Source organism: Agelaius phoeniceus, chromosome 34 (assembly GCF_051311805.1).
Source record: "Agelaius phoeniceus isolate bAgePho1 chromosome 34, bAgePho1.hap1, whole genome shotgun sequence".
Lineage (NCBI taxonomy): Eukaryota > Metazoa > Chordata > Aves > Passeriformes > Icteridae > Agelaius > Agelaius phoeniceus.
Window position 1 is genome coordinate 446,535 of NC_135298.1, and position 9,718 is coordinate 456,252.

Genomic DNA, 9,718 nt, shown 5'->3' on the forward strand with positions numbered 1-9,718 from the left:
TGTTGCAGGCTCCCAGCCAGGTCATAATTAGCATTGTCTCCATGATTGCAGAAGGCTGATCCATGGCTTTATTCTACTATATTATATCATATCCTACTGTACTTATTAAGGAACTCCTCCCCTTACAGACAGTGCGATACAGCTTTGCCCTAATTGCTCAATCCCTGCAAACACCATGCAGTGGCCAGGCAGAGCTGTCAGCAAAGGAAGGGCCCAGCCAGGTGGGGCAGCCGGGGGATGCCGACAGCCTGCAGGGACAGAGGCGCAGGGCAGGGACACCGTGGGACAGCCTGGGCTGCACAGGGCACAGGGATGGGCAGCAGCTGCAAGACAGCCCTGCCAGAGCCAGCTTGGGCAGCACTTTGGCCATGGCTGCTGGGCCTGGGGCCAGGAGGGGACAAGTGACCCTTGCAGGCCTGGGGCCTCATGGCCTCCTTGTCCCTGCTCAGCAGCCTGGCAGGGGCCGCCCCACGCTCCTGCCCCTGGCATTGCACATCCCCACATGCCAGTGCCCATCCCGGGAAGAGCCCTGAGCAAGGAGGGAGGGACAGGATCTGCCTGGCCAGGCCTTGGCCCTTTGCATTCCTCAAACACATCCAGGTGTGCTCAGCACCAGAGACACCTTTGCCTTGTTTGTGCCTACCTGGCATCACTGCCTGCAGTGTTCTGCTCTAGCTGGAACCTGGGGACACTTTCTCAGTTGTGTCCCTGACAGGGATCTCTTCAAAGTACAAGAAACTTCAGTGTTTTATTAGAACTGAGTTCTTGAGGGTTGTGACATCACTGAGGGGATGGTGACATCACAGAACTGGCTGTGACATCACAGAGCATATTATGAGGCCATAGAGAAGAGTCTGCCATCACAGAGGGTGGCTCAGTGGCATCAGAGAGTGGGTTGTGACATCACCTAGTGGCTGTGTGACATCATAGAGGAGGCTGTGACGTCACAAAACAGATTGTGACATGACAGGGTGACTTTGGGATATCAGTCTTCTGTGATTTCACAGCACTGCTGTATGACGTCACACGGTGACATAGAGTTGGCTCTGTGACATCACAGGGGCAGTGTGACATCACAGGGGCAATAATAGTGACAATAGCAAAAAGAAGAATTAATAATGGTAATAAAAACCCTACCATGCTTATACTTGGTTTGCATGGCCAGGTTTTGGTAAGGGGAGCTCGAGGAGCACCTTCTGTGAGAGGCTGCTGGAAGCAGCTGCTCCTCTGTGTCCCACAGAGTCAATTCCAGCCAGCTCCAGGATGCACCGGCCGCTGGCCAAGGCTGGGCCACTTGGAAATGGTGGTAACACCTTTGGGGCAAGAGATTTAGGAAAATGGGTGATGGTGTAGGTGTAACTGTGAGCAGGGAAGAGCAGGATGAGAACACGTGAGAGGAACAACTCTGCACACCCCAGGGCAGGGCAGGAGGAGGGGCAGGAGCTGCTCCAGGGGCTGGAGCTGATTGCCCTGAGATTCCCTGGGCAGCCCCTGGGGAGGCAGCTGGGCCCCTGCAGCCCATGGAGGGCCCGGAGAGCAGAGATGCACCTGCAGCACCTGGAGGAGCCCGTGCTGGAGCAGGGGGTGCCTGAGCAGGGGCTGGGACCCCATGAGAAACCTGTGCTGGAGCAGGGACCCAGCAGGGACCTGCAAAGCCGTGGAGAGAGGAGCCCACGCTGGAGCAGGGTCCTGGCAGGACTTGTGAGCCCCTGGGAGAGTGAGGCAGCTGCAGCAGTTTGTGAAGAGCTGCTGTCCGTGAGATGAACTCACCCTGCAGAAGTTCATGGAGAAGTGTCTCAGGAGGGACCCCTGGCACAGCAGGGGAACGACTCCTCTCCCCGAGCAGCAGAGAAACAACGGGTGATGAACGGAGCAGAGCCCCCAGTGCCTGTCTGCCTGCACCACTGGGGGAGGAGCAGAGCTGGGAAGGAGGGAGGAACAGGCAGAAGGTGTTTGTGAAGCTTTATTTTACTTCTCACTATCCTGCCCTGATCTGGATAGAATAAATTCAATTAATACCTGTAATTTCAAAAATGTTTTGCCTATGATGGCATTTGCTGAATGATCTGTCCCAGTCCTTAACTCAAGCCATGAAGCCTTCATTCTGTTTTCCTTCTCCTGTCCATCTCTGGAGGGGAGTGAGAGAGCAGCTTTGGTGGGTGCCTGGCATCCAGGCAGGGCCAAATGGCTACATGTTTCTCTTTTCTTTTTACTTTTTTTCCTTTCCTTTCCTTTCCTTTTTCCTTTCCTTTCCTTTCCTTTCCTTTCCTTTCCTTTCCTTTCCTTTCCTTTCCTTTCCTTTCCTTTCCTTTCCTTTCCTTTCCTTTCCTTTTTCTCTCTCATTCTTTCTTTCCTGTTCTTTTGTTCTTTCCAGAGGTCACAGTGCAGAGGTTGAGTGGGGCTTTGATGGAGGGAGTGGAGGTGGCGGGGAGTAGCGGGGACAGGAGGCACAGGGCTGTGGCACAGGCACCCGAGGGGCCCGAGCAGCTGGCAGGGGGCAAGGCCTGTCCCCCTGGGCCAGCAGCAGCCCCGTGCCCTGCCCAAGGCGCTGCCAGCAGGGGCTGGGCCCCAGAGGCAGGGGCAGAGCCCAGCCCCGGGGGCGGCGTTTGTGCCCCGAGCCCCGTCCAGCCCAGCCTGCCCCGAGTGCGCAGCGAGCGCTGGCACGGCTGCCCTGGACAGCGTGGCCTGCTGGGGACACTGAGAGCTGCCCCGCTGTGACCCTGCCCTGGGCACTGCACAGGCACCAACCCAACCCCAGCCAGCAGCACCCCTGGGCACGGCCCAGGCACTGGAGAGCATCACAGCCAGCCCTGCTGCTGCTGGGGATGTCCCAGGCACCAGAGCCCATCCCAGCCCCGCTGCTGCTGGGGATGTCCCAGGCACCAGAGCCCATCCCAGCCCCGCTGCTGCTGGGGATGTCCCAGGCACCAGAGCCCATCCCAGCCCCGCTGCTGCTGGGGATGTCCCAGGCACCAGAGCCCATCCCAGCCCTGTTCCTGGGATGTCACAGCCCCTACAAGTGTACCGGGTGTGGGAAGAGCTTCTCCCAGAGGTCAGCCTTGACCCAACACCAACGCAGCCAGCACTGAGGGAAGCCCTGCCAGTGCTCCCAGTGTGGGAAGAGCTCCGTGCGCTGCTCCAGCTCCATCCCCACGGGAGGATCCGTGCTGGATGATCCCCAGTGACCCCGGTGGGCAGAGCCCCGGTGATCCGTGGTGCCGGTGATCCCTGGTGGGAAGACACCTGGCTGGGGGCTCCACATCCTCCTGGCTCCTCATGGCCTGGGTCTTCTTCTCACATTTCTTCATTCTTTCCAAGCTTTTACCCAAAACCTGGGTAAAAATAAAGATGTTGAACTAAGATGGGGCTAGAGAAGTGGGGGGCTGTTCCAGAGGTGTGGGGGATGCTGGGTCCGAGGGAGCTGAGAGTTCCTGGGAAGGACTTGGGGCTTGCTCAGGGCTTTGGGGACACGAGGCCGAGCGGCTCCGGGTGCTTTGGAAGATGCTGGTGGAGATTCTGGGGCTGCTGATCAAGGACTTCCCGGCCTGGAACTGTCCCTGTGTCCCCTTGTCCCGCTTCCTGGTGTCCCCTGTAGCGGATACCCCCCTCCCTGCTGTCACTCCCCTTTCCTCCGCCCCTTCCCGTGTCACCCCACTCTCAGTCCCGTCCTGCTCCATTCCCAGTACGGGCCCCATTCCCTGTCCCCATTCCCCATTCCTCATTCCCATTCCCTGTCCCCATTTCCCATTCCCATTCCCGGTCCCCATTCCCAATCCCGGTCCCCATTCTCATTCCCATTCCCCATTGCCCATCTCGCATCCCCATTGCCCATCTCCCATTCCCATTCCCTGTCCCCATTCCCCATTCCCTGTCCCCATTCCCATTCCCAGTTCCCTCTCCCCGGATGCCGCCGCCATCGCTCCGGCCCCCCTCGGCCCTCACGTGACCGTGCAAATTCCGCCCTGCTCCCGCCCACCAATCCCAGCGCACAAATGCTCCCGGATTTGCATAACCACGCCCTCTGCTTCGGCCCCGCCCCCGCCGGCTGCAGCCGCGTCCGGGCGCTGTTTGCTCCCAGTTCCCTCCCAGTGCTCCCAGTAAGAGCGGGACCGGCAGGGAGAGCGCTCCCAGTTCCCGCCCGCTGCTCTCACCATCGTTCCCAGTGCTCCCAGTATCGCTCCCAGTGCCGGGCGTGGCGGGGCCGCTTTGGAACCCCCCCAGGGCAGAGCGCGGCTGCTTTTGGGTGCCGGCACTGCCCGGGCCGGGCTGGGAGCGGAGGAGGAGCGGGAGGGAGAGGAGGGCCAGAGGAGGAGGAAAAGGAAAGGGAAAGAGAGAGAGAGGAGCGGGAAGAAGAGGAAGAGGAGGGCCAGAGGAGGAGGAAGAGGAGCAGCGGGAGGAGGAGCCGCAGCACCAACCCCACGCGGTTCCCCCGCTCGGGCCGCGGCTGCCCCGGTTCCGCCCCCTCCGGAAGCCGCAGGTGAGCGGGGAGGGGGAGTCGCCCCAAATCCATGGCGGAGAGGGGCGATCCCGGTGCAGAGGGACCCCCGGCAGCCTGGAGGGGTGGGGGAGGCTGGGGATGAGCGGGGTCCGGGCCCCCCGAGGCTGAAAGGGGTGCTGACTTCTCCAGCTGCACTTGGGCACCGGGACCATCAAACCCGACACGCTCAGCCCTTGTTTTGCCCCCCAAACCAGGATTTCCCATTCCCAAACCTTGGCCAGGTGGAGGAGGAGGCTGCGAGGAGGAAGAAGATGCCCCAGGACACCCAGGCAGGTGAGGAGGAAGTCAGTGCCCCTTTCCCCCTCTCTCCTGCTCCATCTCCCAGCCCAGCACGGCCCCCGGCTGCAGGACAGCCCCACTGCTGATGCTGTCCAGCCAGGGATGCACTGGGGGGATCTCCTTCCCCTTCCCTGTGGCACGGAGGCAAATCCCATCCTCTCCTTGTCCTTCCTCCCCCAGGGAAGGAGCTGAGCATGGAGAGCAGGGAGGACAAATCCCCACAGCAGAACCTGGTGGCTGAGGCCATTTGGAGTGGCTCCAGGGCACAGGAATCCAACGGGGAGGAAAAGTCCTGGAGATCCCACACAAGGAGGGGCTGCAAACGCAGATCACGGGGATCCGAGGAGGAAAGACCCACCTTGGGCTGGGAAGGTGACCACAGGTCGGAGTTGGGGGTCCCTGAGCAGCTTCAGGATGGGGAGAAGTCCCACAAGTGCTCGGAATGTGGGGAGAGCTTCAGGTGGAGCTCCTGCCTGAACTCCCACATGGGAATCCACACCAGGGAGAGGCCCTATGAGTGTGGGCAGTGTGGGAAGAGCTTCAGCCACAACTCCAACCTGATCCGCCACCAGCGCGTCCACACCGGGAGAGGCCCTACGGATGTCCTGGGTGTGGGAAGAGCTTCAGAGCCAGATCCAGCCTGATCTTCCACCAGAGGAGCCACACGGGGAACGGCCCTACGAGTGTGATGAATGCAGCAAGAGGTTTCAGATCAGCTCCAATCTCCTCCATCACCAGCGCACTCACACAGAGGAGAGGCCCTTCCACTGCCCTGACTGCAGGAAGGGCTTCAGGGACAAGTGCAGCCTCCTCAGGCACCAGCTCATCCACTCCAGGGAGAGGCCCTACGAGTGTCCCAGGTGTGGGAAGAGCTTCAAGACCAGCTATGAAGTGACTGCCCACCAGAGGAGCCACACGGGGGAACAGCCCTACGAGTGTGGGGAGTGTGGGAAGAGCTTCAGGACGAGCGCCCACCTGAGTGCCCACCAGCGCATCCACAGCGGGGAGAGGCCCTATGAGTGTGCCTGGTGTGGGAAGAGCTTCTCCCAGAGGTCAGCCTTGACCCAACACCAATGCATCCAGCTGTTGTGTTGTCTGTATAAGTTGGACTGTTCTGTTCCCCCTATCATGCAATGGTTCTGCCCTGGTTCTCCCTTTCCTCCTTTATGCTGCCAGTTATCCCAACTCCTCCCCAGTTGCCTTGGAGATTAATGTACCCTTTCTCAAATCCCTCCCTGGTGCCCTGTCCGTCACTCGGCGCTCCCACCCTTCTCTCTAGAACTCTCTAGAAACTTTCAGCTGGAGCGTCGAGTGATTGGCTCAGGGGCCGGGGCCCCACCCTCAAGTTATCCCCATTGGGGTTTTCCCTAAGTCAATCTTTTGTACCCCACTCCCCTCTGAAACCCTATTCGTCCAAGGACTGACTCCTCCCCTGTGTCCCTCCCTCCTTATAAGCTGTTGCAACTTCCCCCTCGCTCTCTTTGGTTGTCGGTTTCCCCTGGGACCCAATAAACCTGGATTCACCACAGCTGGAGAGCGCTCTCTCATTTCTGCTGACTGTAGCCATAAGCCAAGCCACGTCCTGCCACAAGGTAACACTGCTGTCACGGCACAGAGCGTTTGCCTTAGGTGCTGTCCCGAACCACGGAGATGGGGATAGTGCCCCCCTACTGCTAGCGGTGCTGGACAGCCGGCCGGGACGTCCGAGAAGGACAATCAATCAATCAATCTTTCTCCAGCTGGACCGCTTCATCCAGCACTGAGGGAAGCTGTGGGAGTGCTCCCAGGGCGGGAAGAGCTTTGTGTGCTGCTCCAGCTCCACAGCTCCATCCCTCATTGGAGGATCAGCACTGGATGATCCCCAGTGACCCCGTTGGGCAGAGCCCTGGTGATCCGTGGTGCTGCTGATTTGTGTTAGGAAGACACCTGGCTGGCTCCTGGCTCCCCGTGAGCACCTGGACACACCCACAGACCAACATCAGAAATCCATTGTGGAGAGCGGTCGCCCTGACTTTTGAAGATTTTTCTAGGCCTTCTGATGTTTACATTCTTGTAGCAAACTTTCTCACATACTTCCTGTAAATAACTTATTGTTTTGCATTCTTTTATGGAGGAGAAGAAATTTGATGGACTGTTGGTTTGTCCAGTGTCATTGGAGAGGTGGCACTGTCACCCTCCAATCCACTGTCACTTTTGGAAAACTATAAATGTTGGAGTCAGGAAATAAACTTCCCTTTTCTCACCTTGAGAACAGTGGTGTGTGCGCTCGTGTTGTTTCATGTCCTATAGCGACATGGAGCAGATTTGTCGACTTCTGACCCCAGAAAAATCTCACTTCTTGCGTCTTCCTGGTGGCATCAAGTAACACTGGGTGGCCTTGGAGGTCTTCTCCAATACAAATCCATCATTTTAATTCTCTCTGCCCCACAGGCATCTTCTACAACCAAATCGGGTCAGACTGGGGCAAAACCCATGATTTTGGAGACAGTGGGGTTGGAAACCCCTCCAAAAAAGGTTCTTCCCACCCACCCAAGCACGTGGATGCTCTTCTGGCAGGGACACATAAATCCTTTTGGTTTTGCCTTCAAACACAAAGGTTTCTGTTCATACCTTTGAAAGCCCTGAAATTGGGGTAAAAATCAAGACATTGAACTAAGGCTTGGATGGGCACACGTGGGGACACAGCCCTGGGTGGGGACCTGAGTTGGAAGTGGCCATGGACAGGGACATGGGGGGACACAGCCATGGATGGTGACATGGGAGGACATGAACGTAGATGGGGACATGAACTGGGACAGCATCAAGGCCACCACCTGTGCCACCACAGTGCCACCAGCACCTTCATCTCAGCCATAGCACTGCCTGATGCAGTTCCTGCCACCACGTCCCCCCTGCCACCATTGTGGTGTCCCAGCCGAATGTCACCACCCACCAGGGCAGGATGGGAACTTGTTCAGCTGGTGACAAGTGGCCCAGGAGTGAGTGACAGCCACCAGGGTGTCCCAGGGCCACCGCGCTCAGGGGACCCCAACCGCCCCTGGGGACAGGGCAAGGGTCAGTGTCACCCACAGGGGCCATGTGGGCCCATGCTGGGTGTCACTGGAGGCGTCCTGGTGGCAGCGTCCCCACAGGTGTGGTGACATTGTCCCCTGGTGTGTGTCCTGGTGGCATCGTGTCCCTTACATGTTGATGACCCAAGTTCCATCATCCTTGTTCTCCTCCCCATTTCTAGAATGTTCCCCACTCCCGCTTTCCTATTGGTTCCCGTTCCCTGCAGCTCCTCCCCTGAATCCCAGTTGGTTGCTGCCCTTTTGTCCCGCCTTTGCACCACCCTTGTTCCCTCTGCCCATTGGCCCTCAGGCCCAAAGTGCGCTGGTGTTTGCAGGGGTCCCAGGACGAGGGAAGAGACGGGAATCTTGACTCCATGTTTCAGAAGGCTGATTTATTATTGATGATATATATTATCTTAAAAGAAAATGATATCTTAAAACTATACTAAAAGAATTGAAGAGAGGATTTCATCAGAAGGCAAGCAGGGAATAGAAAAGAATGATAACAAAAGCTCATGACTCTCAGAGAGTCCGAGCCAGCTGACTGTGATTGGCCATTAATTAGAAACAACTAACATGGACCAATCAAAGATGCACCTGTTGCATTCCACAGCAGCAGATAATTCTTGTTTTTCTTTTGCTGTGAGGCTTCTCAGCTTCTCAGTTTCAGAAAATATCATGGCGACACCAAAGCTCCCCCTCCCTTGTCCCATATAAAAGCCTGGACCCTGCTTTGTTCTTGGTTCTTGGTGCCTGGACCCCTCGGGTGTGTTGGCCCATAAAGCACCCCTGGAACTCCAAGCAGGGATCCCCTCCCGCCTGTTTTCCCCCCGAGCTGCAATCGCCATCGGCCTGGTGCTCGCTGAGCCATCCCTTTCCTAGAGGAGACGCCCTGGGGAAGGCAGTGCCTGGTGCTGGGGATGGGCACTGGGGACTGCTTTGGGCTGGGGAGACTGAACTTCCTTCCAGGGGCTTCTCTGGGGCAGGGCTTGGATTTGGCCTGGAAACAGAGGGAAGGTTCCAGGAGGGTTTTGTTCCTGCCCAGAGCCGAGGCCTTTCCTGTTCCTCATCCTGCCCTGGCAGCGAGGGCTTGGGGAGCACCAGAAAGGGGCAGAGACGCAGCTGGGACAGTGACCTGACTTGACCCCAGGGCATTCCCAGACCATGTGGAAGAAGAATCAGTCTGGAAAGAGGGGGAAGAAGCAGAAAGGGGGGGATGCTGGCAGTGATGGCATTTGTGTCCCCAGGTCACCATTGCCTGGGCTGGAGCCCTGCTCACCTGGGCACGGATGAACACCCACCTGCCCATGGGAAGCAGGGAATGAATTCCTGGTTTTACTTCCTTGCACAGCTTTTCCTTCCCCCATGGACCTGTCTGAGTCTGAGCCCAGGAGTTTGGGCTCTTTGTCTCTTTCCCTGCCTGGATTCTCCCCCATGGGGTGCTCCAAGGAACTGGGCCTGAGGCCAGAGAAGGAGACAGGAGAGATGGAGCTGTGCACTGAGGCAATGGCAACAAGCAGGGCACCCTCAGTCCATAAATAAAATCAGGCACAGAAACGGGCAGATGGGATTTTACACCCTTCCCTGCTGCTTGCATTTCCTGCAAGCTTTCTGCAGTGTTGCTGGCAATATTTTTGTACTTTTTCAGGTGATTTACACAGCACCTCACAGGACACACTCACGGGATCAGGAGAATTCTGTGATATCCCATGGATTCATGTCCCTAGGAAATACCAAGGCTCTAGTTGATTAGTTACTGTTTGAGTCCAGAAGTGGGCAGTACAAACTTCCATTTTTCATTTTCAAGTGCTCATGGGGAAAGCACAGCAGATTCTTCCAGATCTCTGCACAATATTTGTTAGCTACATACAATAACAAATCTCATTTACAT

At 57.4% G+C, this 9,718-nt stretch overlaps 1 long non-coding RNA gene across 1 annotated transcript; it reads left to right on the top strand.

Moving 5' to 3' along the window:
- The first annotated feature begins 4,314 nt into the window (after positions 1-4,314).
- On the top strand, positions 4,315-5,130 carry LOC143696370 (uncharacterized). The gene is made up of 3 exons (XR_013185814.1): positions 4,315-4,477; positions 4,693-4,771; positions 4,958-5,130. It is a non-coding gene; the product is annotated as an uncharacterized LOC143696370 (long non-coding RNA).
- The last annotated feature ends 4,588 nt before the right edge of the window (positions 5,131-9,718 follow it).